Source organism: Rhodnius prolixus, unplaced genomic scaffold (genome assembly GCF_049639745.1).
Source record: "Rhodnius prolixus isolate KJV_2025 unplaced genomic scaffold, Rpr scaffold_1, whole genome shotgun sequence".
Classification (NCBI taxonomy): Eukaryota; Metazoa; Arthropoda; class Insecta; order Hemiptera; family Reduviidae; genus Rhodnius; species Rhodnius prolixus.
The window spans coordinates 4,678,946-4,706,888 of NW_027411581.1; the positions used below are offsets into that span (position 1 = coordinate 4,678,946).

At 35.7% G+C, this 27,943-nt stretch overlaps 5 non-coding genes across 5 annotated transcripts; all 5 read right to left on the minus strand.

Annotated features, from left to right (window-relative positions):
- Positions 1-24,110: 24,110 nt before the first annotated feature.
- LOC141446396 (5S ribosomal RNA) lies at positions 24,111-24,229 on the minus strand. Its single transcript, XR_012453692.1, has one exon. It is a non-coding gene; the product is annotated as a 5S ribosomal RNA (ribosomal RNA).
- A 301-nt stretch (positions 24,230-24,530) lies between these two features.
- Positions 24,531-24,649, minus strand: LOC141446376 (5S ribosomal RNA). Its single transcript, XR_012453672.1, has one exon. It is a non-coding gene; the product is annotated as a 5S ribosomal RNA (ribosomal RNA).
- A 294-nt stretch (positions 24,650-24,943) lies between these two features.
- Positions 24,944-25,062, minus strand: LOC141446403 (5S ribosomal RNA). Its single transcript, XR_012453699.1, has one exon. It is a non-coding gene; the product is annotated as a 5S ribosomal RNA (ribosomal RNA).
- Positions 25,063-25,356: 294 nt separating this feature from the next.
- LOC141446397 (5S ribosomal RNA) lies at positions 25,357-25,475 on the minus strand. Its single transcript, XR_012453693.1, has one exon. It is a non-coding gene; the product is annotated as a 5S ribosomal RNA (ribosomal RNA).
- An 864-nt stretch (positions 25,476-26,339) lies between these two features.
- LOC141446387 (5S ribosomal RNA) lies at positions 26,340-26,458 on the minus strand. Its single transcript, XR_012453683.1, has one exon. It is a non-coding gene; the product is annotated as a 5S ribosomal RNA (ribosomal RNA).
- Between the last annotated feature and the right edge of the window lie 1,485 nt (positions 26,459-27,943).

The following is a 27,943-nucleotide window of genomic DNA, read 5'->3' on the forward strand; positions in this document are numbered from 1 at the left end:
AAAGGACTTATACGATATTGAAGATTACAGGAGTTTACATTACCCCAAATTTCAAACCCTTATATCGGTCATTCAAACGATAGGAAATCAATGAATCTTTATTGATTTGTAGAGAACATATATCTCTATAATCGTGTAGAATTTCAATGTTTTAGGAAGAATAGTAAAGGACTTATACGATGTTGAAGATTACAGGAGTTTACATTACCCCAAATTTCAAACCCTTATATCGGTCATTCAAACGATAGGAAATCAATGAATCTTTATTGATTTGTAGAGAACATATATCTCTATAATCGTGTAGAATTTCAATGTTTTAGGAATAATAGTAAAGGACTTATACGATGTTGAAGATTACAGGAGTTTACATTACCCCAAATTTCAAACCCTTATATCGGTCATTCAAACGATAGGAAATCAATGAATCTTTATTGATTTGTAGAGAACATATATCTCTATAATCGTGTAGAATTTCAATGTTTTAGGAATAATAGTAAAGGACTTATACGATATTGAAGATTACAGGAGTTTACATTACCCCAAATTTCAAACCCTTATATCGGTCATTCAAACGATAGGAAATCAATGAATCTTTATTGATTTGTAGAGAACATATATCTCTATAATCGTGTAGAATTTCAATGTTTTAGGAAGAATAGTAAAGGACTTATACGATGTTGAAGATTACAGGAGTTTACATTACCCCAAATTTCAAACCCTTATATCGGTCATTCAAACGATAGGAAATCAATGAATCTTTATTGATTTGTAGAGAACATATATCTCTATAATCGTGTAGAATTTCAATGTTTTAGGAATAATAGTAAAGGACTTATACGATGATGAAGATTACAGGAGTTTACATTACCCCAAATTTCAAACCTTAATATCTCTTATACAAACGATGGGAAATCAATGATGTTTCGGTCATTAAATTTTGTAGAGAAAATGAAATTAATGAAAATTTTGATGTTTACCTTAAGAATAGTTGTAAGAAAAATCGTGCTTTAAAAAATAAAATTCATTCTTACAATAACAAAAATAACCACCACTGCATTGTATGGAGATGGAACATAAAAATGCTAGAAAATGGAAGATGTACATTCCAGGACAATGATCCTTCATACATCTTACCAGAAGACGAAGACGAAGAATTTAGTGGCTGTGACTGAATGGAGGAACAAGCAGTCCGGCCAGAGTTTGCTGGAGGAAGTGGTAATATTATTATGTAAATTAACATGGACTTTATGTATTATGTACAGAACTATATGGAAGAGTATACGTAGCGTGCTATAGAGCACCAGGAATGGAGTGTCAATGAATATGCTGCAGCGAGTGGTCAATGCGTGAAATAACCTTTCTTTCTTTGAAGCACAATATAGACAAGGATGGTGAATATTGTGTTAGGAGGAGCGAGAAAGAGAGAATGATACCGAGGGAGAATATTTAGTGAGCCGTTTAATGGAGTGCCAGCCAGCAATATTATGTGCTTCAAGTATGGAGAAGTTCAAGTAAGTCTCAGACTATTTTATGGTATGTAAGTCCGTATGTCTGTTACAAGTATGTGTGTGTATTGTCCAATAATAACAAACCGACCACAATCTCCCACAATAACTATACAATAACATAAACTGTAATTATACTTGAACAATAACACAACTTGTGCAATGATGACTGAAAAGTTATAAAACTACAGTTAAGTTCCCCTCCCCCCACTCACCGCTGGTTCTTTTTTCTTAACTATTTCTCAGAGAATCTCTTCTAAGATGCGCTGGCTCTCTCTTTCTCTCATACACACATAGACATTCACACTAACACACGCTTTAATATCTAAAGCAAGGATTTCGTCTCAGAGAGTGTTTTTCTAATAATCAACCAGAGCATCTAGTAGATCAAAGCGCTAAGTGGATCCTGGGTTCAGCAATTAGGAGAATCACAAAGGGAAACGCTCAGAAAATAACATATGAATAAATAATGAATGGCACACGGAACTGTAGGAGAACTAAGATTCGCCCCCTAATTGAAGAGATAAGATACCTAGAGTACAGGGTCTGCACTGAGGAGTAGGTTAAAAGGCTAGATTCTGTTCGGTGCAAGCACATCCAGATCTGTTCGGCTTTGAAGCTGCTTACACGTTGGTTAAACCGATTTCTCAGGATTTACACCAGGAAGGCGTCATACAGTAATAAGCCTTGATCTTATCCAAACATTCTGGTGGAGCTTTCTTTAATAGCTAAGTAAACGGTTTTTATTTTTTTTGAGGGAGAAGATGAATAATGTGCCACGAATATAATTTTGAAGTCTCTAAAAGATTGCTAACCTTAAAAAAAAATTACCCTATAGGGGCTCTTTTCCCTTCAACAAAGGAACCAACTTTACTCGGACATGAGCTTTACCAATCGTTTTCGACATTTACACCAATTGTTATCACAATTTTCTTGATAACGATTACTTGGACCTGAACTTAACTGTTAGTTGACTGCCAAATCTAGACATATTTCTATTTACCAATCACTACCCTCAATGAACATACACAGCATAACTTGTGGATATCCGCTAAATTCTCGTGACATCCAGAGCATGTGATCCATCCAATCCACAATGCTGCTTTTTTCGTTTCCAAAGAAAACCTCCATAGTTCATTTCCGCATTAATTCGCTCTCCACTTCCCATTACGACAACTCACGAATGCCGCTTAAAAAGTGGCCACTGCCCCAATGATCTCCTCGTTATGAACACAAGCTCTCTTAAGAGTTCCAGCAATGGCTTGCATCGATCATCACGTCTCATAACACGCGGGTGAGGCGATTAGGGCCACGTAGATTATACATAATACCTACATTTCAATAAAGTCTTTACTTTTAAAGTAATTGCCTATTTTTTCAGGCAGGCTTTACGTCCAACTACCAAATTAGGTGTCGTGGATGGAGGCGACTAGCCAATATACTTTACTCTAAATTTCTTTTATTAACCAATAAAGGTATAGACTGGGAATATAGCCTAGTACCGCAATACATCTTAGCTTTGCAGGTCTAGCCTCTAACCGCTCGGCTATCGTGGCAACTACCAAACATATACTTAACTGCAAATTTCTCATATTAACCATTAAAGGTATAGACTGGGAATATAGCCTAGTACCGCAATACATCATAGCATTGCGGGTCTAGCCTATAACCGCTCGGCTATCGTGGCGACTAGCAAACATACTTTACTATAAATTTATCATAATAACCATTAAAGGTATAGACTAGGAATATAGCCTAGTACCGCAATACATCTTAGCTTTGCAGGTCTAGCCTCTAACCGCTCTGCTATCGTGGCGACTAGCAAACATATACTTAGCTGCAAATTTATCATAACCATTAAAGGTATAGACTAGGAATATAGCCTAGTACCGCAATACATCTTAGCTTTGTAGGTCTAGCCTCTAACCGCTCGGCTATCGTGGCGACTAGCAAACATATACTTAACTGCAAATTTATCAAAACCATTAAAGGTATAAACTAGGAATATAGCCTAGTATCGCAATACATCTTAGCATTGCGGGTCTAGCCTATAACCGCTCGGCTATCGTGGCGACTAGCAAACATACTTTACTATAAATTTATCAAAATAACCATTAAAGGTATAGACTAGGAATATAGCCTAGTACCGCAATACATCTTAGCTTTGCAGGTCTAGCCTCTAACCGCTCTGCTATCGTGGCGACTAGCAAACATATACTTAACTGCAAGTTTATCATAACCATTAAAGGTATAGACTAGGAATATAGCCTAGTACCGCAATACATCTTAGCTTTGCAGGTCTAGCCTCTAACCGCTCGGCTATCGTGGCGACTAGCAAACATATACTTAACTGCAAATTTATCATAACCATTAAAGGTATAGACTAGGAATATAGCCTAGTACCGCAATACATCTTAGCATTGCGGGTCTAGCCTATAACCGCTCGGCTATCGTGGCGACTAGCAAACATACTTTACTATAAATTTCTCATACTAACCATTAAAGGTATAGACTAGGAATATAGCCTAGTACCGCAATACATCTTAGCATTGCAGGTCTAGTATCTAACCGCTCGGCTATCGTGGCGCCTCCTAAATTGCAATATGTATACGCTTTATTTGTACTGGATGAAATAAATAAATAAAAAATAATATGAGTTGTAATAGGGAAGGGATTAGCTATGAGGTTAGCATACTGGACTCCCACGCGGAGGTCCCGGGTTCGAATCCAGCAGCTGACCCTTAGATTTTCTCTTCCTAGGAGCTTCTTACAGCTCACTGTCCGGTGATGGACAGTGTTGTCTGTAACGAGAGAACACTGTCCGGAGGCCGGCAGTGCACTGGAAAAAGCTCCGGGCGCTAATGACCTCAGCTGTTGATGCGCCAAAAAAAAAAAAAAAAAAAAAAAAAAAAAAAAAAAAAAAAAAAAAATATGAGTTGTACCGATTTTTAAATTAGCTACATACATGTTTTAATTAATAATTCCTTTTTTTGCAAATATATTTACTTTACACTTTTATGACTTTGTTTTACACAATATTCGTACTTCCGGCAATTCAGAATTCATAACATAACTATGGAGGAAAAAAAGGCGTGACAAAAAGTAAACATTTTGCATATGTAATATTTTTTAAAAAGTATTCTATCTGATTTTGAGAAAATTTAATAATATTAACTTTTGTGTACAATAATACAAGCATTGAAAAAAGATAAAAGATAAAAGGGTACAAAATGAGAGAAAGATAAATTAAATTTTTAATACCTATTTTGACTAATGTAGTAGATGATATATGTATATAAAAAGGCCATTATGTGCTGTGTGAGTGTGGTAAGCTTGAGTATGGTTAGGTATGTATATGTGTCCCGTTAGTATATGTAGAACATTTGCATGTGGAACTGACGTGGAAGCCTCTTGAAGTTCTCACGATCCTGGCAAGCACCACATCAAGCAAACAGCATCAAGCACCACCAAATAGAGTACCACACATAAGCACACAGTTCTTCAACTCACTCACTTACACTTATACCACTCACCAGAGAGTAATGTCTTTAAGAGTCACCTATCTCACACATACACATACCTAAACACTACTTCCTAATTAACTGAACAGTTATTAGTCATAGAGCTCTGTGTGTGCGTACAATGGACACTGACATCGCAAAACTAACCTCCTCCTCTTCTATGTAATCCCGCTGGGTACACCTCCTCCTCTACTAAATATCAAACCAGTCATATTGTGCTAAGTCATAGTCATAGCTGCTGACTTTCTATCCTACAGAATTCTGACTACTGCTATATATGCACACGCTACAAAGTCTTGGCGTAAATCAACACCAATACAAAAAAAAAAAGCTGGAGTTAACAGTCATGACTTTCTCTAGTCCAAATTCGTTGTAAATTAATTTTTATACAAATATGATTTTTTTTTTTTATTTTTTTACTTAAACGGAAACAACAGATGACTTTGAGATCGTACATGTTAGCCATAAAAAAAAAAAATAGTGCCATTGAAGGAAGTATGACGTAACTCAGAACATCCTAAAATAAATCTTTCTCGAGAAACAATTTTCAAAACCAAAAAGATGGGTTCAAGTTAAATTAAAACATTTTGAAGACTGCCTTAAAAATTGGCAGAAAAAAAAACACTGATTTTTCACAAAAATAAAAAGCATTGACATTTATGTCCGCCCACCACAAACCCACAAATATTTTTTAATACAAGAAAATGAAAAAAAAAAAAAAAAAAAAAAAATCAATCAATAAATAAATAAACGTCATAGCATGCGTGTTTATCGTATTTAAACTAAAAAATATCGTAGATTTTAAACGTCACAGCACGCATGTTTATCGTATTTAAACAAACAAAAAATATCGGAGATTTTAAACGTGATGCACGTTTAATACGCATGTTTATCGTATTAAAAAAAAAAATATCGTACATTTTAAATGTCATAGCATGCATGTTTTTTGTATTTAAAAAAATATATCGTACATTTTAAACGTCATAGCACGCATGTTTATCGTATTAAAAAAAAATAATTTCGTTGATTTTAAATGTCATAGCACGCATGTTTATCGTATTTAAAAAAAAAATCGTATATTTTAAACGTCATAGCACGCATGTTTATCGTATTAAAAAAAAAATAATTTCGTTGATTTTAAATGTTATAGCACGCATGTTTATCGTATTTAAAAAAAAAAAATCGTATATTTTAAACGTCATAGCACGCATGTTTATCGTATATATAAAAAAAATAAATATCGTTGATTTTAAATGTCATAGCACGCATGTTTATCGTATTTAAAAAAAAAAATCGTATATTTTAAACGTCATAGCACGCATGTTTATCGTATTAAAAAAAAATAATTTCGTTGATTTTAAATGTCATAGCATGCATGTTTATCGTATTTAAACAAAAAAAAAAAGTTTTCAATTTTTGAGGATATACAAAAACTAAATTTAAACACATTTAGAGTATCAAAAAAAAAAAAGGGAAGGGAGATCCCATAAAAACTCCATTTTAAAACTTTGACGCATCCTTCGCCGAACAAACAAACAAAGGAATTGAAAAGAAAAGAAAAAGTTCATCTCCATCATTGATTTGATATATTTACAGATTTCCACACAAATGGATTAAATAATTTAATAGCCTATTCAATATTTTTGTGAATATAATCAATGTGTACAATCTGTACACGAAGTGCGTGTTTAATTAGTGAATAATTTGTTGGTTAGAGGGCGTCTGTATAGACAATGGTGACGTATCAGACAAGTTGTAAACTTACAGCTGATTATTACCGACTCTGACTCTGCATTCATTCACAAGAATGGAGAGAACGCCAAGGAAATAGGATTCCAAATTGAAGAATTTATTGGTGGATTCTTCTTCTTTTAAAAGGACATCTTTTAAAAGAAGAATGAATGCTATGTTAGTGGTAGGGGGAGGGGGAGTTTAATTAGAAAAACGTATTGAGCAAATTGGAAATCAGGAGGTGACTCCGATGTTGGAGCTTCTTTTAGTGTATGTTTGTCGGTATGTAATCTTTTAGTCGTGCTCTATAACTAACTAGGAGCTTGAATGTTCCTATCGCTGTTTCCTTATTCCATCCTGTTACTTCCACTACTAGTACGTCACATCACCATTGTGTACATATATTCCCTATTTATTACATTTATCATCACTACGTAAACATTTTAGGCTTTCTATTACCTGTACAAAATTTCTAGACAACTTTTCTCTTTTTAATTAATTTTCACTAAAATACAAGAACATATTAGAGATCAATTTTGATATCAGGAGATACCGAAGTTACTTTATTATATTTTATTTTTATTTTCAAAGATCAAAATCATCTCGATATCCTGTGGGATGTGCTGCTCCTGAGTAATAGAAAAACATCCTAAACCATTCGTGTTGCGCTGATGAGAGGGCGAGAGGGAATTCGGTTGTATTTATTAATGGTCTTAATAAAAATAAAAATAAAAAAAAATCAGTGACTAAACAGCCAACAATTAATATGGACGACTGGAACTGTGGAAGCCAGGTCGCGGCACTTTGTTGTTGTGGTAGCACTGTTAGTTGTTATTACAGGCCCAGCTGATAGCGGGCCTGCCAACACACAACAACCTGCTAAACACTCCCGCCCCGCCACGGCCATCTCGACCTTACTGTTCCCGCTTCTATTTATAACCTCTACACCACTAAAAGTATCATCCCGCCTACTTAATCGATAAACATTTGAATTTTTTTTTTTTTGTAATTTAATTGATATTGCAACATTGATCTCTCCCATTGAGTTTTTAAATATGCTTATTACTTGTAAAAAGAAGTACTGCAATCGTACAATTTTAGATTTTGAGTTTTACGATAAAGTAGTTTTTAGAATTAGTCAGTATGTGTGCCAGTCTGTCGATTTGTCATCAGTGTTTTGTTGATGGCGCGGAAATGAAAAACCCAGGCCATTGGAAAGGCAGTTTTACTGAGTTGATTTTCTTTTTGTATAACTCTCGAGCAGTTTTTATAACAAAACTTCCGTTTAAGGTCCAGTAAATCAGAAAAAAAAGGTGCTTTTTACAAACTATCTACGTAGGCCGTAATTTATGACCAGGTGCTAACCCAGCAATAAGTTTTGGAAAAAGCCAGCTTATTACTCAATCAATTTTCTAATTTTTTAGATTTAAAAAACCAAAATTCTTTAAATTTTAAAAGCTCATTGTACACTTTTAGATCTAAAATTTTCAATTAAATATATATACATTTTAAATTAACTTTATTTGACTGTGGGGTTCAGCCAAACCCACAAACATATGGACTGTACAGACATTTCAATCAAAACTACTTCGACAGATAGCTGACGCTCCTTTCTACGGTGACTAACCTTACTCTTCACCACGACCTCAACATCCCCCTTCGAACACCAACTCGCCAAGACTAAATATCAAAAATTCCATACTGCTCTCTCCACTTGCTCCAATCCTCTAGTACAGTCTCTCGCCTCCTCTGACATTCCTGACAATCCTCCTCGCCGACTGAATCGCCAGTGGCCCCGCGACTTCCTCGCAGTCTGAAAGCCTAAAAATCATATCCTGTAGACAGTGCTACCACTGGGCAGTTTCTTTCCTCCTGCCTTTCACGCCTCTATACTTCTATTATACAGATTGTAAATAACAAAATAAACTAAAACAAAAACAAAAAAAAACTTTATTTGAGCGCCATTATTAGAAAGGGGCTAAGTTATACTATTCTCTGAATTATTGTATCAGGATAGCAGTATATTGTGCGGTTCTATCAACTGTACACTATTTATAAAAATGAAACGGATAACAGAAATTTCTTCTTGGAGGAACATTAAGCTCGGATAGTGCGGAACGGCTTTCAAAGTGGGGACATATTTCCGGGAAATACTTGAAAGAGAAAGATTCCACGATTGCCCCACTTTTTTACAAGTAGGAGAAAAGAGAAGGTTGGCAACACTGAAATGCTAAAGTTTGAAAATAAAAGCAACAATAATCCGTCTAATTTCAAAGCTATTAATTAAATAAAAGTGTAGGGCAGGTGTTCTGTTGTCATATTTTGTGGAGATTAACCCGGTACCGTGTAAGGCTAAGTTCAAATTTGGGGTTAACTTCTTTCTCTTTTCAGGACAACAACATAGATAGGCCGATAAAGAGCGAAATAGACTTAGTCAGAGAATCATTTATGAAGTCTCTCCATGTGGCGGTTAGTACAAACTATTCTGCCTTTACCTCAGCTGCAGCCTCTCCCATAAATATGGTACTTAGATAAAGAAAGCAAGAAAACATTTTTTGATAATCATAAACGTTGAATAACGGTGACCACCATGGCTGTAAGTGTGGTAAAGCATTTAGTTTTAGTAAAGATACAGAAAGGTATCGGGTTGTAAGGGACAGACTGTGTATTTCTGTACGTGTGAGAGAGAGTAATTCCTGTTCGTATTGTATCACATATCATGGAAGCTGTGTATGGAAGAAGAAGAAGAAATGGTGATAGTCAGTGGAAGTAGACGGCCGGTCATGCAAAGAAACTTCGTGCGGCTCGTGACGTAAGGATCAAACAAAGTACACACATACAAGAATATCTATCTCCTCTATTGCACTGTTACTGCCTTCCTATTGGCCACGTCGTATTTACTTAGCTAACCATTCTCTTCAGTGATAGGGGAACATCTGAAGAAGCACGACTATTAAAACTACTCTAAGTATTCAGAACTGGCCTTCGCGCATGACGTGTAAGGCGATCGCAAATCGGTGGGGTTATCAAAAAAGTTCTTTTCACCTTTAAAGTAAACTAACCGCTCTGGTTACTGTGGCCCCTCCCTCTGAATTAAATCTGACTCAAATGTCAGCTGTTAGCAGTTTTAAGTGAGAAAAGTAAAGCAAAGCTATTGCCTATTTTTTCAGGCAGGCTTTACCCGTCCAACTACCAAATTAGGTGTCGTGAACACAGGCGACTAGCAAACATACTTTACTATAAATTTCTCATATTAACCATTAAAGTTATAGACTGGGAATATAGCCTAGTACCGCAATACATTTTAGCATTGCCGGTCTAGCCTCTATCCGCTCGACTATCGTGGCGCCTAGCAAACATACTTTACTATAAATTTCTTAAATTAACCATTAAAGGTATAGACTGGGAATGCAGCCTAGTACCGCAATACAACTTAGCTTTGCGGGTCTATCCTCTAACCGCTCGACTATCGTGGCAACTAGCAAACTTACTTTACTATAAATTTCTCATATTAACCATTAAAGGTATAGACTGAGAATATAGCCTAGTACCGCAATACATCTTAGCTTTGCGGGTCTAGCCTCTAACCGCTCGACTATCGTGGCGCCTAGCAAACATACTTTACTATAAATTTCTCATATTAACCATTAAAGGTATAGACTGGGAATACAGCCTAGTACCGCAATACAACTTAGCTTTGCGGGTCTTGCCTCTAACCGCTCTACTATCGTGACGCCTAAGTTAGAAAAAGTCATATGAGTGGTAAAATCAGACTTTTACTTCTTTTTTGATCTCTCTTTATCAACACCTTTTCCAAACTAAGCGAAGCATAACGCCCTATTAAGAACAGACAGAAAGATGGACCTAGCTACGGCAGTTGTTAGTGTAACCAAAGTTGTTTGCGGTGTGGAAAGAGCGTGCCATAGCGGAAGCATGGACCAGAGGTGATAGTTTGAGGGTTAATCTCTCTCTCTCTTTCTCTTTCTATTTGCCAGTATGTCTCAGTCAGATCGGACAAACCTTCCAACGGATGCCGCTGATCAGCCGGCAGGTGGCAACGTCATAGCTACGCTCTGGTGATAAGCGCACTCTGTTCACGGATCAATAAACTAGATGAACTTTTCTAACTCTCTCTCTAATATCCAACCAACAAAGGGAGAGAGAGTGAGAGAGAGAGAGAGAAAACCGCTAATCTAAATCAATAAAAATAAAAAACAATTGGCATAGTTTTGCAGCTGGATGTCACAGCTGGTTTTACGCTACATAATAGCTTGCAATCAGATGATTTGTAATAAACAAATGTTTTATTTTATTTAGATGGCTGTGGTTTAGAGAAATAACATTATTTTCACAATTTTTTGTTGTAGAATTTTATTTACTAAATCAATTTATTCATTTTTTTTAAGAACAATCTACAATTTTTATTTAAAACTTGTAGATTGTAGATTGGAGTACGGTTACAAGCTAAATCTACTGCGTCTTAAAAAGAAAAGTAATTGCCTATTTTTTCACGCTGGCTTTACCTCCAACTACTAAATTAGGTGTCGTGGACGGAGGCGACTAGCAAACATAATTTACTATAAATTTCTCATACTAACCATTAAAGGCATAGACTGGGAATGTAGCCTAGTACCGCAATACATCTTAGCTTTGCGGGTCTAGCCTCTAACCGCTCGGCAACCGTGGCGACTAGCAAACATATTATACTACGAGTATAAATTTCTCATATTAACCATTAAAGATATAGACCAGGGAATATAGCCTAGTACCGCAATACATCTTAGCTTTGCGGGTCTAGCCTCTAACCGCTCGGCTATTCGTGGCGCCTAAAGCTCAGAGTAAATTTGTGAGTTATAACCTTGAGAAAAGTAGTAAAGGAAAGTCGTGTGAGGCTTCAGGAGATATTATTTCCTTTTATCATTTGTTTTAAAAATGCCTTTGTTTTTATAACCAATAAATTATGATAAGAGTACATTATGTCGTTGAATGTGTGTAAAGTAGTTTTTTTCCCCACTTTATCGTCCTGTCTCTCTAACACACAGAAAAAGATTAATTTCTCTTCACCGAAAAAAGGTGATGTAAAAATAAATATTAGATAGATAAGGTGTACCATGGTAGGTCTTTTAAAATAGATGTTACAGAAATGTAGCGGTTATAGGCGATTAATCAATTTTATGTCCAGTAATATGTTACAATTTGTGTTCATCGCTGGAGGCGACGTACTAGGCGGAGAGGGGGTATGAGAGGAAGAGACAAGTGGAACGGTATGGAAGCGTCCAGTACGTGTTCGTTTGTCTCCAGGTAGATCTCCAGCAGTAGGTCCATTACTCAATAGATTATCTTCTTCTGCATTAAATTATTCTTCTACAAGAGAGACGTTATAAATGTGGAGAAGATAAAATAAATAAACGATTTAAAAAAAAGAAAAAAAAACTATTCTGAACGAGGTGTTAAGTGTTCATAGCTCGCTAATTGGTCGGCATTTCTTTGCCATATCCAATTAGAGACAGCGACCTCTTTCTCTCGCCGACATAATCTCTCCCCCACTCCACCTTAATCATACACCCCTCTCCAACTACTGGATAATTCCATTATTTTCTGCACCTTTAACAACACATCTTGTTTTATTGCTGTCAAAATCATTTTTTATCTTTTTCTCTTAGTCTAGTATTATTAAGAGAATATATTGTAAACGAGATATTCAAATTTTGGGATTTCACCGAGAATAATCCGTTTTAAGGTTGGATAAAGGATGGTAATAAAATTTTGGGCAATTCGAAAGCCACATTGGCCCAAATTAATTTTTATAGTTTTTTTGAGATCCCCCCAAAATGCTTCTAACGTGCCATTTGTGTAGATTATACAGGTCTTGCCACAGCTGTATAATTAAATCTAAAACTAAACTTCCAAATTTGAACAAAATGAGGTGACCGGAAGTGCCATTTTCCGGAATAGATTCTTTCCGTATTTGGAGTTTGAGACCACGATTTTCTTTAAACGTTTTTCTATTAATATGCATCTATAACTTATTTGTAAACATTTCCCGCCCGGGGAAATTGGGATTAAAGGTTTATTCTGGGTTTTCATCATTAAGTCATTGCTGATTAAAGTCTCAACTGACACAAAGAAAATCACAGTGATCAGTCGTTTTAAACACCATTCTTTCTTTTTGCACGCAAACTAAAGAAACTCACATTTCCGGGTAAAACCTAAAATTTGGAAAAGCTACAGTCTTGTGTAATTAATAATTAGTAAATTGAACCGCTATCCGGAAGCAGCAATGTTTCAAAAGCGAAAAAAAGGCTTATTTATTTTATTTTTTTAACATCTTCATCACTTAAATCTTATAATCGATAATGTTAAATTGTTTAATCATGATAAAGATAGAGAGATAGAATACATGAGAAAGATAGAGTACGGATGAGTTGAGAACACCGGAGAGAACTGTGGCTGGAGATATAGGGCCAAGAACCGGGAGGAAATTTCCAACAAGCATGTTCCAGGCAATAGGGAGAAGCGCCCGGTTTAATCTCGAAAGGGGCTACCAGAATCAGTGCCAGACTGCCATCAATGCTTAGTTAAAAAGAAAAGTAAAGTATGTCTATTTTTTCAGGCAAGCTTTACCTCCAACTACCAAATTAGGTGTCGTGGACGGAGGCGACTAGCAAACATACTTTACTATAAATTTCTCATATTAACCATTAAAGGTATAGACTGGGAATATAGCCTAGTACCGCAATACATCTTAGCTTTGCGGGTCTAGCCACTAACCGCTCGGCTACCGTGGCGACTAGCAAACATACTTTACTGTAAATTTCTCATATTAACCATTAAAGGTATAGACTGGGAATATAGCCTAGTACCGCAATACATCTTAGCTTTGCGGGTCTAGCCTATAACCGCTCGGCTATCGTGGCGACCAGCAAAGCTAAGTTACTCTCCGGGAATGCTTTAGCAAACTAAATGAACTTGTGAAAGTTGACACTGTTATTTTACTTGTTCGGACATGTCGTCATAGTGGAAAATGAGTAGGTCGACACCCTGAGGGATAAGACAAGGTGGCCAAAACTCCATTAATGGGGCCTGAACCGTTTTTTGGGGTAAGAGGTTTTTTTTTTTTTTCTTGTTGAAAGGAAGTTGAAGAAGGAGGAAGTGATCTGCAGAAACAGACTCTGGACCAGTCTTTGGGCAGGCAAAGATCTGTTTTTGGAATTATAATCGTAACAGATCTGATTAAAGGTATTCTTCACGGATCACTGTCAACTTAGAGGGCACCTGAAGAAGATTGACCTAAAATGTGATGGCATTCTTTAGGAAACTTCAATTCACCACCTTAATCTATCTGTGAAAGCCATTCTTCTAAGGAAAAATCAGATCCTTGGGTAATTACCAAGTGTTAGAGCCTTTTCAGATTCTGGGATTTTGTTCTGGGATCCAGCCATCTGTGTCTGGATGGGGTGCTGTAGGGATTCGCTTGGCGCCAGAAAGGAAGGCACAATAGATCTTTAAAATTATAAAGAAGAAAGTGAAAGAAGGATTTATTTTTCTTCTTTGTTAACAATATCTTCATCGGCACCATATAAGCCTTGTAATTTATAACATTAGTGGTTTAATAATTATAATAAAAAAAGTTTTTATTACAGATCAGCCTGGGATATTAGCTAAGAGCATTTAACTGAACCCGTATATCAAAAATCCCCTCAAAATATATCTGTATTTAATTTTATTTTTTTTCCTATCAACTCCCACTTTTACTATTCTAGCCATTTTTTTCAGGTTATTCTTCAAAAAATAAAATAAATTAGGGAAACATCTGTTGTTAGAATAATATGTGGACAAAATCAAAAGAGATAGAAAAAAAAACAGGTAAAATGAACCTTTGGGAAATAATCAAGATTTTTCGGCCTTATTTCTTTTGTGAGGAATTCCCTTTGGAAAGATAGATTCTCACACTCTGGAGGAGGCACCTGTTGTGGTGTTGCCAAACAGTTGGGATGTTCGGTGATTAATCAGGGCACTTTTTTTTTTTTTTTTAAATTAGCGTCTTTTAAGGAAATATAATAAACGGTCTGGATGGGTGAGTTTTAACTTATTTCCGGTCTAGTTGCTTTTTTTTAAATCTAAACTTATATCTTTTTTGGGGAAAAACAAAATATTTTATGTTGTTTTTTATGTATTTAAAGTTATTTATTTTAAAAGTTTACCAATAAATTCCACCGCTTATCAAAATGCGGGACGCTAACTGTCACTAACCTTATAAACAACCATAAGACTATTATCACAACTCGTAAGGCTAATTTCACACTTATTTTTTATTCAACTTATGATCCTCTTTATCTGAGTGAAAGAACTTATTTAGGGTGGTGTCAAAAAGTAGATATTTAGTTTTCACACGCTTAGAGAATGTTTTCTCGCTACAGAGAAAACTTTCCATTATCTGATCTTTTATTAATACTAAAATGTTTTAGTAAATAATTACACGATAGCCGAGGGGTTAGAGGCTAGACCCGCAAAGCTAAGATGTATTGCGGTACTAGGCTATATTCCCATTCTATACCTTTAATGGTTAATATGAGAAATTTATAGTAAAGTACGTTTGCTAGGCGCCACGATAGCCGAGCGGTTAGAGGCTAGACCCGCAAAGCTAAGATGTATTGCGGTACTAGGCTAAAATCCCCTGCCTGTACCTTTAATGGTTAATATGAGAAATTTACAGTAAAGTACGTTTGCTAGGCGCCACGATAGCCGAGCGGTTAGAGGCTAGACCCGCAAAGCTAAGATGTATTGCGGTACTAGGCTATATTCCCAGTCTATACCTTTAATGGTTAATATGAGAAATTTATAGTAAAGTATGTTCGCTAGGCGCCACGATAGCCGAGGGGTTAGAGGCTAGACCCGCAAAGCTAAGATGTATTGCGGTACTAGGCTATATTCCCATTCTATACCTTTAATGGTTAATATGAGAAATTTATAGTAAAGTATGTTTGCTAGTCGCCTCCGTCCACGACACCTAATTTGGTAGTTAGATGTAAAGCCAGTCTGAAAAAATTGGCCGAACAATTTAATTTTAACATTTATTAGTTGGACTGTTAACAAAACAAAAAACAAATACACACACTACAGATACACTTTTAATTTAGTTGATTTATTGTATGTGGGTTACCTTTTTTATGTGGGTCAGATTTCCTTGAAATATACTTAATACTTGATATGTTGCTTCATTGACACCATTCATTGATTTAATTACTTATAATTTATTGTACACATACGGTACTATTTGATTCAATTTTAATAGGATGTTAAAAGAAGTGAATCCTAAATCGTCAGCCTTTAAAAATGATGAGGTTTCCTTCTCGGAATGAAAAGACAACTTCTATTGTACTTTACGTTTCGATGGGCATTGACTCCCTTCAGTAGGAACTTCCCCAGGAATTCTTTGGGCAAAAGTATGTTTGCTAGACGCTTCCGTCCACGACACCTAATTTAGTAGTTGGAGGTAAAGTCTGCCTGAAAAAATAGGCAATTACTTTACATTTTTTTTACTTTACTATGTTTTCGTGTTCAATAAATCTTATAATAACGAGCATTACTGGTGGAAATTTGAAAACGGAAATCTACACGAACCTAATATTTCCTCTTCCGGGATGGTAATGGAGACTAAAAGAAATATTAATATTGATTAATGGCCAATTGATTCTAATGAGGTAATAATAAAATAGAAACTCCGGATGAGATAGGGTTGCGCTAACTTTACCAAAATTAATGACTATAACCTAAAGACGAAACCAGAGGTGGTGGAAAGGTCAAGACCTCCCCACACCCCGTACTGTCTAGAACAAATATTTGGGAGGGCATACCTCCCCCTCTCTTGCTCTTGTACGCGCTTCTTTTCATCCAAACTCTCCAGCAACCTTTATTTCGTGTCTTTTAAATCCACTAATAGACTGGCCTTTAAAAGAAATAATAAAAAATAAAGTTTCTTTTGAAGTAATTATTCAAATATTGTGACGTGTATAAATAATAACAATAAAAATTAAAAAAAAAAAAGAAGAAAATAATACGAAAATATGCGAAGGAGTGTCCACGGCGTACGTATGTTTGTCGGACATAGAGGCATGCAGCGACATCTACGGCCGGACTAAGCAACCATCTAGTTTTCTGCCATTCATTCTTCTTCTTCTTCTTTCATTAGCTTGCTTGTACTTCCTCTTTATCTGAGTGAGAGAACTTATTTATGGTGGTGTCAAAAAGTAGATATTTAGTTTTCACACGTTTAGGGAATGTTTTCTCGCTACAGATAACACTTTCCATCATCTGACTGTGCATTAGAGGCTTGTACATTGTAGTTCTTAAAGGAAAACGGTTATAAGCAACCTTAAAGATCTAAGTGACTTCTCAAAGTATCTGTATATAGAATTTAGATGTACGTAAACTTTTTTAACTTTTATAACTGTCAGCGAGTGTTGTAAAAAGTCGTGAGCCTGTACATTTCTTTTTAATGTATTTAATTAATAATAAATTCCTACAAATTCAATAATTTGGAAATAAATTTTGAACATATTCTCTTTTATTAATACTAAAATGTTTTAGTAATTAATTAATAGTAACCAAGCGGTTAGAGGCTAGTCCCGCAATGCTAAGATGTATTGCGGTACTAGGCTATATTCCCAGTCTATACCTTTAATGGTTAATATGAGAAATTTATAGTAAAGTATGTTTGCTAGTCGCCACGGTAGCTGAGAGGTTAGAGGCTAGACCTGCAAAGCTAAGATGAATTGCAGTGCTAGGCTATATTCCCAGTCTATACCTTTAATGGTTAATATGAGAAATTTGCAGTAAAGTATGTTTGCTAGTCGCCACGGTAGCTGAGAGGTTAGAGGCTAGACCTGCAAAGCTAAGATGAATTGCAGTGCTAGGCTATATTCCCAGTCTATACCTTTAATGGTTAATATGAGAAATTTGCAGTAAAGTATGTTTGCTAGTCGCCACGGTAGCTGAGAGGTTAGAGGCTAGACCTGCAAAGCTAAGATGAATTGCAGTGCTAGGCTATATTCCCAGTCTATACCTTTAATGGTTAATATGAGAAATTTGCAGTAAAGTATGTTTGCTAGTCGCTTAATTAAAGTACAATTATTTGGTAGTTGGATGTAAAGCCAGTCTGAAAAAATTGGCCCAAAAATTTAATTTTAGGATTTGTTATTTGGACTGTTAACAAAACAAAAAACAAATACACACAATACTCGTACAGATACAATTTTAATTTAGTTGATTTATTGTATATGGGTTACCCTTTTTATGTGGGTCAGTTTTCCTTGAAATATTTGAATGCTTAATATACTGCTTCATTGACACCATTTGGTGATTTAATTAGTTATAATTTATTGTACACATACGGTACACTATTTGATTAGTTTTTAAAAGGATTTTAAATGAAGTGAATCCTAAATCGTCAGCCTTTAAAAATGCTGAGGTTTCCTTCTCGGAGTGAAAAGACAACTTCTAAAGGCATTGGCACCCTTCACTAGGAACTTCCCCAGTGTTTCTTTGGGCAAAAGTACTTTACAACTAGTTCTAGCTGGTGTCCTTTAACTCCAGACTGTACAGGATAACTTAGTACAGTGCATTACACCTTCCCCCTGGAAGGGCGCCAATAGTGCCCAAAACGTGAAGTTACAAGTAAAAAGACTAGAAGACTAGTATCGGAAGAAGACCCACTGGCGGTACTTAGAGTCTCTCTTAGTAGCAGTCTCTCCCAGTTCCAAGTCTGATCATGGACTTAATGATTTCGGAGAACGGAAGGTTCCAAGTCACCAATGTCATTCTCAAACACGACAAAAATAAAAAAATATTCCCGAGAAAAAAAAGGCCTAAACCATTAAAACGGAACAGTGTTTACGATAAAATAAATAGCAAACTCCCCCCCCCCCCACCTCAAACACGTAACCTAATAAAAGCGCGCCAACAATTAAACAAAGATTTTATTCGTTCATAACCACCACCATCAAAATGAGGAGAGAAACAACAAAACTCTTGTTGACAAAATAAAAAATAAGTTCGGGCGCGAAAGAGAACTTTAAACGGAAATAATAAAGGCATTGGCGCCATAATGTTTTTTGTCTTTTGACGCCCCCGTAAAATAAGATAAAAATTTTTGCTAAAAAAAGAAAAAAAAAAAAGTCTAGCACATTCAAGTTTTGAACCTGTGTACTATAGGCAATGTTTTGGTTAACACGTCGTGAATCTTCAAACGTGAACATTTACTCTTGGAAGTTGTTAGTTTAACACTAATTATTTTGTTTTTTTTTTCCAAAGCCTTGTGGGTCTTCATTCTTTACACATGGTATCCTGGTTAGAACAAACTCTTTACTTTACTCGGTGATCTTTATTTTGAAATTTATATAAATATATATTATTTTATTTTTGTCTGTCTGTCTGTCTGTAATAGTGTATGTTTATGAGTACTAGAGCTCCTGTGGAGTGTTTGACCATGACACCTGGGCCAAGGACATCTTGGTGGCGGCACATCAGTATTGGCTCGGCTAAATTGTTTCATCGTCCTTAATTCTTACAAATCTTGATTGGTTCCTAGGTTTTTCCACTCTCAAAAACGTTTTGCCAACTACAAATTTGTTTAAGTCATAAAATTTTCTCCTCCATCTACGATTTACAGAAAATAAAACAACAACAAAAATAATACGAAGTTTATTACAGAATATTATTTAGGGGTTTTCCCTCCAAAAAAAAAAAGACGTCAAATGATTTTATTTTATTTTTATTCTTTTTTAATTTTAAACTGCGTCTAATTTCAATTAAGGATGTTTTAGTTGAATAAGTTTTGAAATAATGGTTACTCAAAAATCATTTGGTATAATCAAATAATGGGTAGTTATCGAACAGCTGTTTATTAATACCAAACATTCGAGAGTTAAGAGAGGGGATATTTGTGCATGTTTGTGCGTGTTTACGATTTGGGAAGGGGAGGGAGAAATATATAGTCAACAGAGCGGAAAAGGAAATTGGGCTCAATTAAAACGAATGGAAAACGGATAAATCAAATAAAATAAAATAAATAAATAAAATGGCCCCCCTACGAAGTTGCTGAGAATGTGGAGTAATGACTACGGCCTAAAGTGATCAGGTAACTTTAGGGTAATAGGTGCGAATACTCACAGGACTTCCTGTAACTATTACTCTAAAAAAGTTTGAACTCATAATTTTTCTTTAAATTCCAAATATTTGAGTCATACTTAATGCTTAACCCTTTTAGAAAGAATCTATCCGCCTTTCTTTACCAAAATATACTGAATTGAATTTCGGGAAAAATATTTTAAGTACAAGTTTTAGAATAAGGTGTTTTTAATCATTATGTCAAGTTTGTTCTCAACGAAATCTTTAAAAAAAACTGATGTGTCTTTAAATGAATCAATTTGGATGTTCTTAAACGAATCAATTTGGATGTCCTTTAACGAATCATTTTGGATGTCCTTAAATGAATCATTTTTGATGTCTTCATATGAATCATTTTTTATGTCCTTAATTTGAAAAGTTTATTTACAATTTAAATTTTTTTTATACAAATATATATAAAAGGAGGTTTCAGGCTGCAGTGCCTATATACTCTCCACAACATATTAAAATTTACATTGGTCGATATAAGTCGAACTTAATACTAAGGCAAAAAACTTTTAAAAAAATACCTTTCTACATACAGATAATTAAAGCAAGATATGTTTAAACCTTCTATGCTTGTATTTTCTATAATTAAGAGAACTTAAGTTATAGTCTACAATACCTCTTACATGAGGGTAGGGACTATGTCTACAGGAAGTTACAAAGTTTTCCGTGGCATTGTAGATAAATGTGGACACGCTGGCAAAATCAAGTGCTCTACATGTATGTAGTCTATGGGTGTCCACCGGAGATTTTGACCCAACTAGTCTTAAGCATTTGTTTTGGATTCTTTGTAACTTCCCGTAATTGGTGCAACAAGTATGGGACCACACAGGGGCTGCATATAGGAGTACGGAACGGATATAAAGATTAGTAAATTAGTTTTTTATTAAGAAAATCTATGCTATGTCCTTGAATGAATCATTTTGGATGTCCTTAAATGAATCATTTTGGATGTTCTTAAATGAATCATTTTGGATGTCTTCAAATGAATCAATTTGGATGCCTTCAACTGAATCATTTTGTGTGCCCTTAAATGAATCATTTTGAATGAAATTCTCCAATTTAAAGTGCACTGTATGAACCAGATTGTTCTGTAAATTCCTAATTCTTAAAAATGTCTGAAATAATTTCAGAGAGGAAAAACGTGAGAGAAGAAAATAGTTAATTTGATTAATTCTCAGCAGTTTGGAAAAAAAATAGACAGCGGAAATGAAAACATACTGCGACAAGAAACTAATTGACAAAGCACTATTAAAGTGGACCTGGTTTTGAACCATGGCAACCATGGTTACCATGTACCAAATATGGCCACATCTCATTTGTAACGATACAAATGTCTTACGACCGAATGATTGATGGCTCTTTGAATACTTCTTCTTTTCTTTTCTCCTGTGGCCGCTTGTCCTTATTGGAAATCATTTTCTATATATATTTTCTATGACTAGAAATTTTTAATTACTTTTACATAACTTCAATATGTGCGTATTTTATAGGAGTTATGCTAATTGCCTTATTCCTTCCCTTGAAGGGATTAGCTGAGTGGTTAGCGTGTACCGGATTCCATAGCGGAGATGCTGGGTTCGAATCCAGCTGCTGGCCTTTCGATTTTCTCCTCGTAGGAGCTTCTTACAGCTCACTGTCCCTAGTGACGGTCAGTGTTGTCATGGGCGCCAATAACCTCAGATGATGACGCACCTTGAAGTGAAAAAAAAAATTAGTAAAGGAAGTAAAGTGATGATATCATATAAGATTTCCATATTGTACCAATCTCTCTCTTACTTCCGGATATAACCCTTGGGGTTTACCACTTCCTGTACGTATCCATTCCATCACTCTTTCCAGCAAACTCTTTTGCTGTCCATCCATCAAACATGACCATCTTCGCTGCCAAACATTTATTTGTCTAAAGGAGTCTTTGCGAACGATTCTGCTGTCCACATATCCGCAGTTTCGACTTCTTGTCTGTGAACGGTAGTCGACCAAACACTCAAGCGCCCCATTTCCGGCTCATGACACATTGCTCTTTTAGCAATAGCATTATTAACACTTATTGTTTCCATTTAATTTTAAAAAAAAACCAACTCCTAACTCCTACAAAAGTCTAAAGAACAACCACTCCTTGCATGAATGCTACCCATCATGGAACACTGAAGAGCATAATTTCAATTCAACAGTTCGGATATCGTCCTACCATTCCAATATTCAGCAATGTTAAAAAGAGTTCGATTCCATCACCTCAGCTGTTGAAAAACAAGAAATGCTGTTCGCTCTTTGGTAAGGTACGGTACTCTATAAATTGAAGAAAACCTAATATTAAAAATCCTATCTCGTAGATCCTGTATTTAGAGTACGGGTAGGCAACTATTGTCTCCATAGGAGACCACAAAATTAGTAAAGTAATAAAGTAATTGCCTATTTTTTTCAGGTGGGCTTTATTTCCAACTACCAAATTAGGTGTCGTGGACGGAGGCGACTAGCAAACATACTTTACTATAAATTTCTCATATTAACCATTAAAGGCATAGACTGGCAATATAGCCTTGTACCGCAATACATCTTAGCTTTGCGGGTCTAGCCTCTAACCGCTCGGCTACCGTAGCGCCTCACAAAATAAGTATTCTTGGCTCTATCCTTGTCAAGGGCAAACCGCTTGTCCTGTCACCCACCTCAACTCCTAGAACAGACGACGCCTTATCCTTTTGCCAAGGAAGAGAAAGGTTATAAGAAATTCGTCTGGGTCTTTTTAGAATTTTATACAAGTTGGCCTCAACATTACTAATTACTTAGCACCAAAACATCTAACATCATCCTATAAAACATCCTGTAAAAACTTGTCAGTAAAATTGGTTCCTACAATTTCTAATATAGTGGGCATAAAATAGGTATAATCAAAATAAACACTATAAATGATACATAGGTCATGTAATGTAATAATTACACGGAGAATATATCACTTATGGGAGAAAGCTGACAGTATATAGGAGGCCATGGATTTAAATAATCAGCTGACACACCTTCAATCTTATTGGGTGTTATTTTTGTTTGTTTTTTTTTTTTTGCTTTGTGTATTGTTGTTAGTCCAGCGTCTATTATATTGGCTGTAATAAATTTTTTTATTACATACATATATATTAATTATTTATTTCTAGTAATAATTACTCTATACGCGCCTTATATACCTTCAGATACATATGTACTTTTTTTTATGTATAAATTGCGCCAGTGTATGTGCAAAAATTTTAATTTTAGTCACGTTCTGATTTTTAAAACCTGAATATTTATGAGAGCGCTCTCTCTGAACACTTTTTTTAAACTCTCATGACTTCAAAAAGTGTCCCTTTTTTTTTTATGTTAGTATTATGAAATGTCAATATTACAATTTGTAATTTCTAAATTTAACGCCAATTTATTAGAAGTTGTTTACTTTTTTTTTAATTAGGTTAGAAGGAAAGTTTGACAGGTTTTGACATGTATACTTTTCGAAACGTTTTTCTAAATGAAATATTTACTTAATGCTGCGTTGTTATTACCGTGACTATTTTCGAGATAGTTTCTGTTTTTTATGGATACGCGATTGACTTTAAGTTTCCTCAGCTGGGAAACTAAACTGATGTGACAACACGAAAAATAAATATTTTTGGCGGGTGGGACAGAAATAGTGGTAATCAAAAAAACATTTAGCAATCTGTCTACAGTTTTTTCTTTGACCTCGAACTCATAGCCCCTTTTATTATAATTAATTGTATACCTGTAATTATATACCTGTGCGGTAACCAAAATGGAAGGTGACGAAAGATTTTAAATAGTTCGGAGGATTGCAGAGAATTTTGGGTGTTAGCCACAGACTGCTGTGACAGATAGTTTAAAGCACTTTGGGAAAAGTGGAAAAACTCTTGGAAAAGAGAGTGAAAAATTATTCGCACAATCAGTAGAAATGATCAGGTCAGGAGGTTCGTTATTTTCCTCCATTTGAGGAAGAAAAACTACCATTTATCGAACCAAGACTTTTGTGGTGCCAAGTTCTAACTTCGACTGTCCTACATCGGAAACATCGTTAGAAATGGAACAGAAAATTTTTCTTTATTCCCCCCAAAATTGTCATAAATTCAGTTTTTTTTTTTCAATTAAAAGTTGAAAAAGTAAGTAAATTGTATCGCAATATTAAAAACATAAAAAAAAGTGCCAGCAGCACGGGGTGTTCCCAGGCGGTCACCCATCCAGGTACTAACCACGCCCGATGTTGCTTAACTTCGGTGATCGGACGAGAACCGGTGTATTCAACATGGTATGGCCGTTGGCGATAGTTCCTGTGAAACTGGTGGATTAAATTTTGTAAGCGGTGACGTACTGTAATGGAGCTTACAGTTGTATCATGATGATGCTGATGCGAAAAATGATGAAAGTAAAGCCGGTCTAGGTGATCAACTGAATCTTTGGTTGATATGGATAAATGCTCACAGAGTTTACCGCTATGTTAAACTCCTGATATAAATAAAACAATCTTTTACGAGTAAAAGAAATTGAAAATTTGTAGTAATAAACTTTTTTCGGTGCCAATAAATGTCTACAAAAAATACAAGTCAAAAAAAAAAAAAAAAAATGCCAACAGCACGCGGTGTTCCCAGGCGGTCACCCATCCAGGTACTAACCACGCCCGATGTTGCTTAACTTCGGTGATCGGACGAGAACCGGTGTATTCAACGTGGTATGGCCGTTGGCGACAGAACTTGTGAAACTGGTGGGTGAAATTATGTAAGTACTGTCGTAAAGTGGTGATTTCAAAAGTCACCACGGTGATTCTGGAGCTGAAAGTGATGAAAGTAAAGCCGATCCAGGTGACCAACTGAATCTTTGGTTGATCTGGATAGATCCCCTCCGAGTTTACACCGTTATATACTCCTGATATAATTGAAAAAAATCTTTTACGAGTAATACAAATTGAAAATTTCTAGAAATAATTTTTTCTCCGTGCCACTAAATATCTACAAAAAATACAAGACCAAAATAAAAAAGTGCCAACAGCACGCGGTGTTCCCAGGCGGTCACCCATCCAGGTACTAACCACGCCCGATGTTGCTTAACTTCGGTGATCGGACGAGAACCGGTGTATTCAACATGGTATGGCCGTTGGCGACAGCTCTTGTGAAACTGGTGGGTGAAATTATTTAAGTACTGTCGTAAAGTGGTGATTTCAAAAGTCACCACGGTGATTCTGGAGCTGAAAGTGATGAAAGTAAAGCCGATCCAGGTGACCAACTGAATCTTTGGTTGATCTGGATAGATCCCCTCCGAGTTTACACCGTTATATACTCCTGATATAATTGAAAAAAATCTTTTACGAGTAATACAAATTGAAAATTTCTAGAAATAATTTTTTCTCCGTGCCACTAAATATCTACAAAAAATACAAGACCAAAATAAAAAAGTGCCAACAGCACGCGGTGTTCCCAGGCGGTCACCCATCCAGGTACTAACCACGCCCGAAGTCGCTTAACTTCGGTGATCGGACGAGAACCGGTGTATTCAACATGGTATGGCCGTTGGCGATAGCTTCTGTTAAACTAGCGGATTAAATTATTTAATTGGTAGAGGTTTTAGTGGTGATTATACTGCAAAGAGTGATGAGTAAAGCCGATCTAGACGACATTTTTGAAAACAAGCTACGCTGCTATTGTGGATGACCTATAAAGAATTACAAAGGAGAATAAAATCAATAAGTTGACGATATAAATGATCAGTATAAATAATTCTTATTTTCTTCTTCATTATAAATGTGCATTAAAACCGATCTATTTTTGGATAGATTCGTTACTAGTGAAGGGAAGTGATAATACACGCAAATAGGAATCGTCCTGGACTGAGTGTAATGGGGTTCTCCCCTAAAAAGCCCTTTAAACGTAAAAAAAGTGGGCGACTGGTGACTTCCACTAGATCCTTTTGTAAACCATCAACATAGAGATTATTGTTACTAAATTTACCAGAACTAAGGCAACAACAGCCGGCAATGGTCAACAGGTGAATTCTGATTTGTACAATCGGCGATTATTATCACGTTTCATTAATATGTTTGCTTATCAAAACTGGCCTGGGAATAATGACTCATGATCATGGAATCGTTACATTTGCAAACGAAACTTACATAATTTGAAATTATGTAAGTGGTGATGTACAAAGGTAGAGAATTATCTAGTCAATCGTATCCATGGGGATTTTGGTGGTATAAATGATAAGTATAATGCCGATCTAGGTGATCACCAGAATCCTTAGTTGATCTGGATAGACCTTCCAGAGACAATACCGTGATTAGTTAGAAAACATATTTTTACGAGTAATAGTTAGTGTGTAATATTTATAATTTTGTCTCTGTGTCACTAAATGTGTACATGAAAAACAAAACATAAAAAAAAAGTGCCAACAGCACGCGGTGTTCCCAGGCGGTCACCCATCCAGGTACTAACCACGCCCGATGTTGCTTAACTTCGGTGATCGGACGAGAACCGGTGTATTCAACGTGGTATGGCCGTTGGCGACAGCTACTGTTAAACTAGCGGATTAAATTGTGTAAAAAAGCCCTGTTAAACAATGATTCTAATGCCACCTCTAATTTGAAACCAGCCATTTTCTGATTTTGACTTGCAAACTTAGTCTGTGTTATCGGTTGTTCTAGGATGGTTGTGGAAAATGAAAAAAACTCTTAGAGGGTTACTCATGATTTGGGCAAAAATTGTTTCTGGGACTGAACTAGCAGCATTGTTTAGTTTTAGAGCTAGAAGGTGGCCATATATCGCACACCTTTTCAACAATTGAAAAATCAATTTAGAATATTTGTCACGATCTCAATTCTTCTTCTTGCTATGAGTGAGAGAAAGTAATAATTAAATACCAATAATTTGGCCAATCAAAAATTATATCTAATATAACGGTCAATTGTTATTTTAGATCCATATTAATAGATATGGGTATTTATAATAATTACAATGGGTTCATACTTTATTCTCTGTCTCACTCTAACTATTCGATAGGATTATTTAGTAAATGATTAATAGTGTGTTCTTGTGTGTATGTATGTGCGCTTACAGTGTTTTGTATATATGGATTGTTATCTAAATATTTAGAGTATTAGTAGAGTTTGACCTATGTATGCTGTTGTAAGTTATATAGTATCGTACATGGTGCCGAGGCTATTGGCCTTCAATGGAACAATAGGATTATGAAGAGTTGGGTCCAAAGAAATATTTAGTGGTGGGCACAGCATCATCATCATAAAGCGGAATAACACTATGTTAATAGAGTGGGGAAGAAGATATCTCTTTGGGAACAATATTCTCTTGAAGTCATACACTAGACTTGCGAGACTAGATCTGTCGTAACTATGCCGTGTGTAGCCGCCAAGCGGGTGTTAGCCGTACCTCTTTCCCCTCTATAGGACAATAGAGGTCCGCTAGAGATCATCATCATCATTGAACATTTATGCGCACGCGCGCAATATTGAGTCACAAATATATACATATAGTTAAGACAATATCACATTAGAGTACAGCACACCTTGTAAAAAAAAAAGAAGTAGATTCTTCTATAATACGAACCTGTGACACTGGCAGTTCCTTCAAATTATTATGCAAAGTACCCAACCTCATGTTCTTTTGTGTTTAGCCTTCGACAAACACACATTGTTGTTATTTTGATTTCAGGCTATTTATTCCGCTCTAGGCTACCATTGCTGCAGAACACATATTGGAACTTGTATTAAAAAGTTCCTTTCCCGCCACCCCCGCACCGTCTGATAAAGTTGACTCCTTTTCCTTCTGGTATCTTCTTACCAGAAATATAAGAAAAGTTCTTCCCTTCTTTCATCAGACTACTAGTCTTCCATTTTATAGTCACCGATTACTTGGTTTTTTTGTTTTTTTGTTTTTTTTTGCGGCGAGGAGGGTGATATTCTTCAAGTATATCCAGTAGAACAGAACAGTACGAGTTCTTGATTTCATAAAATGCTGGAATTTTTCCAACTTT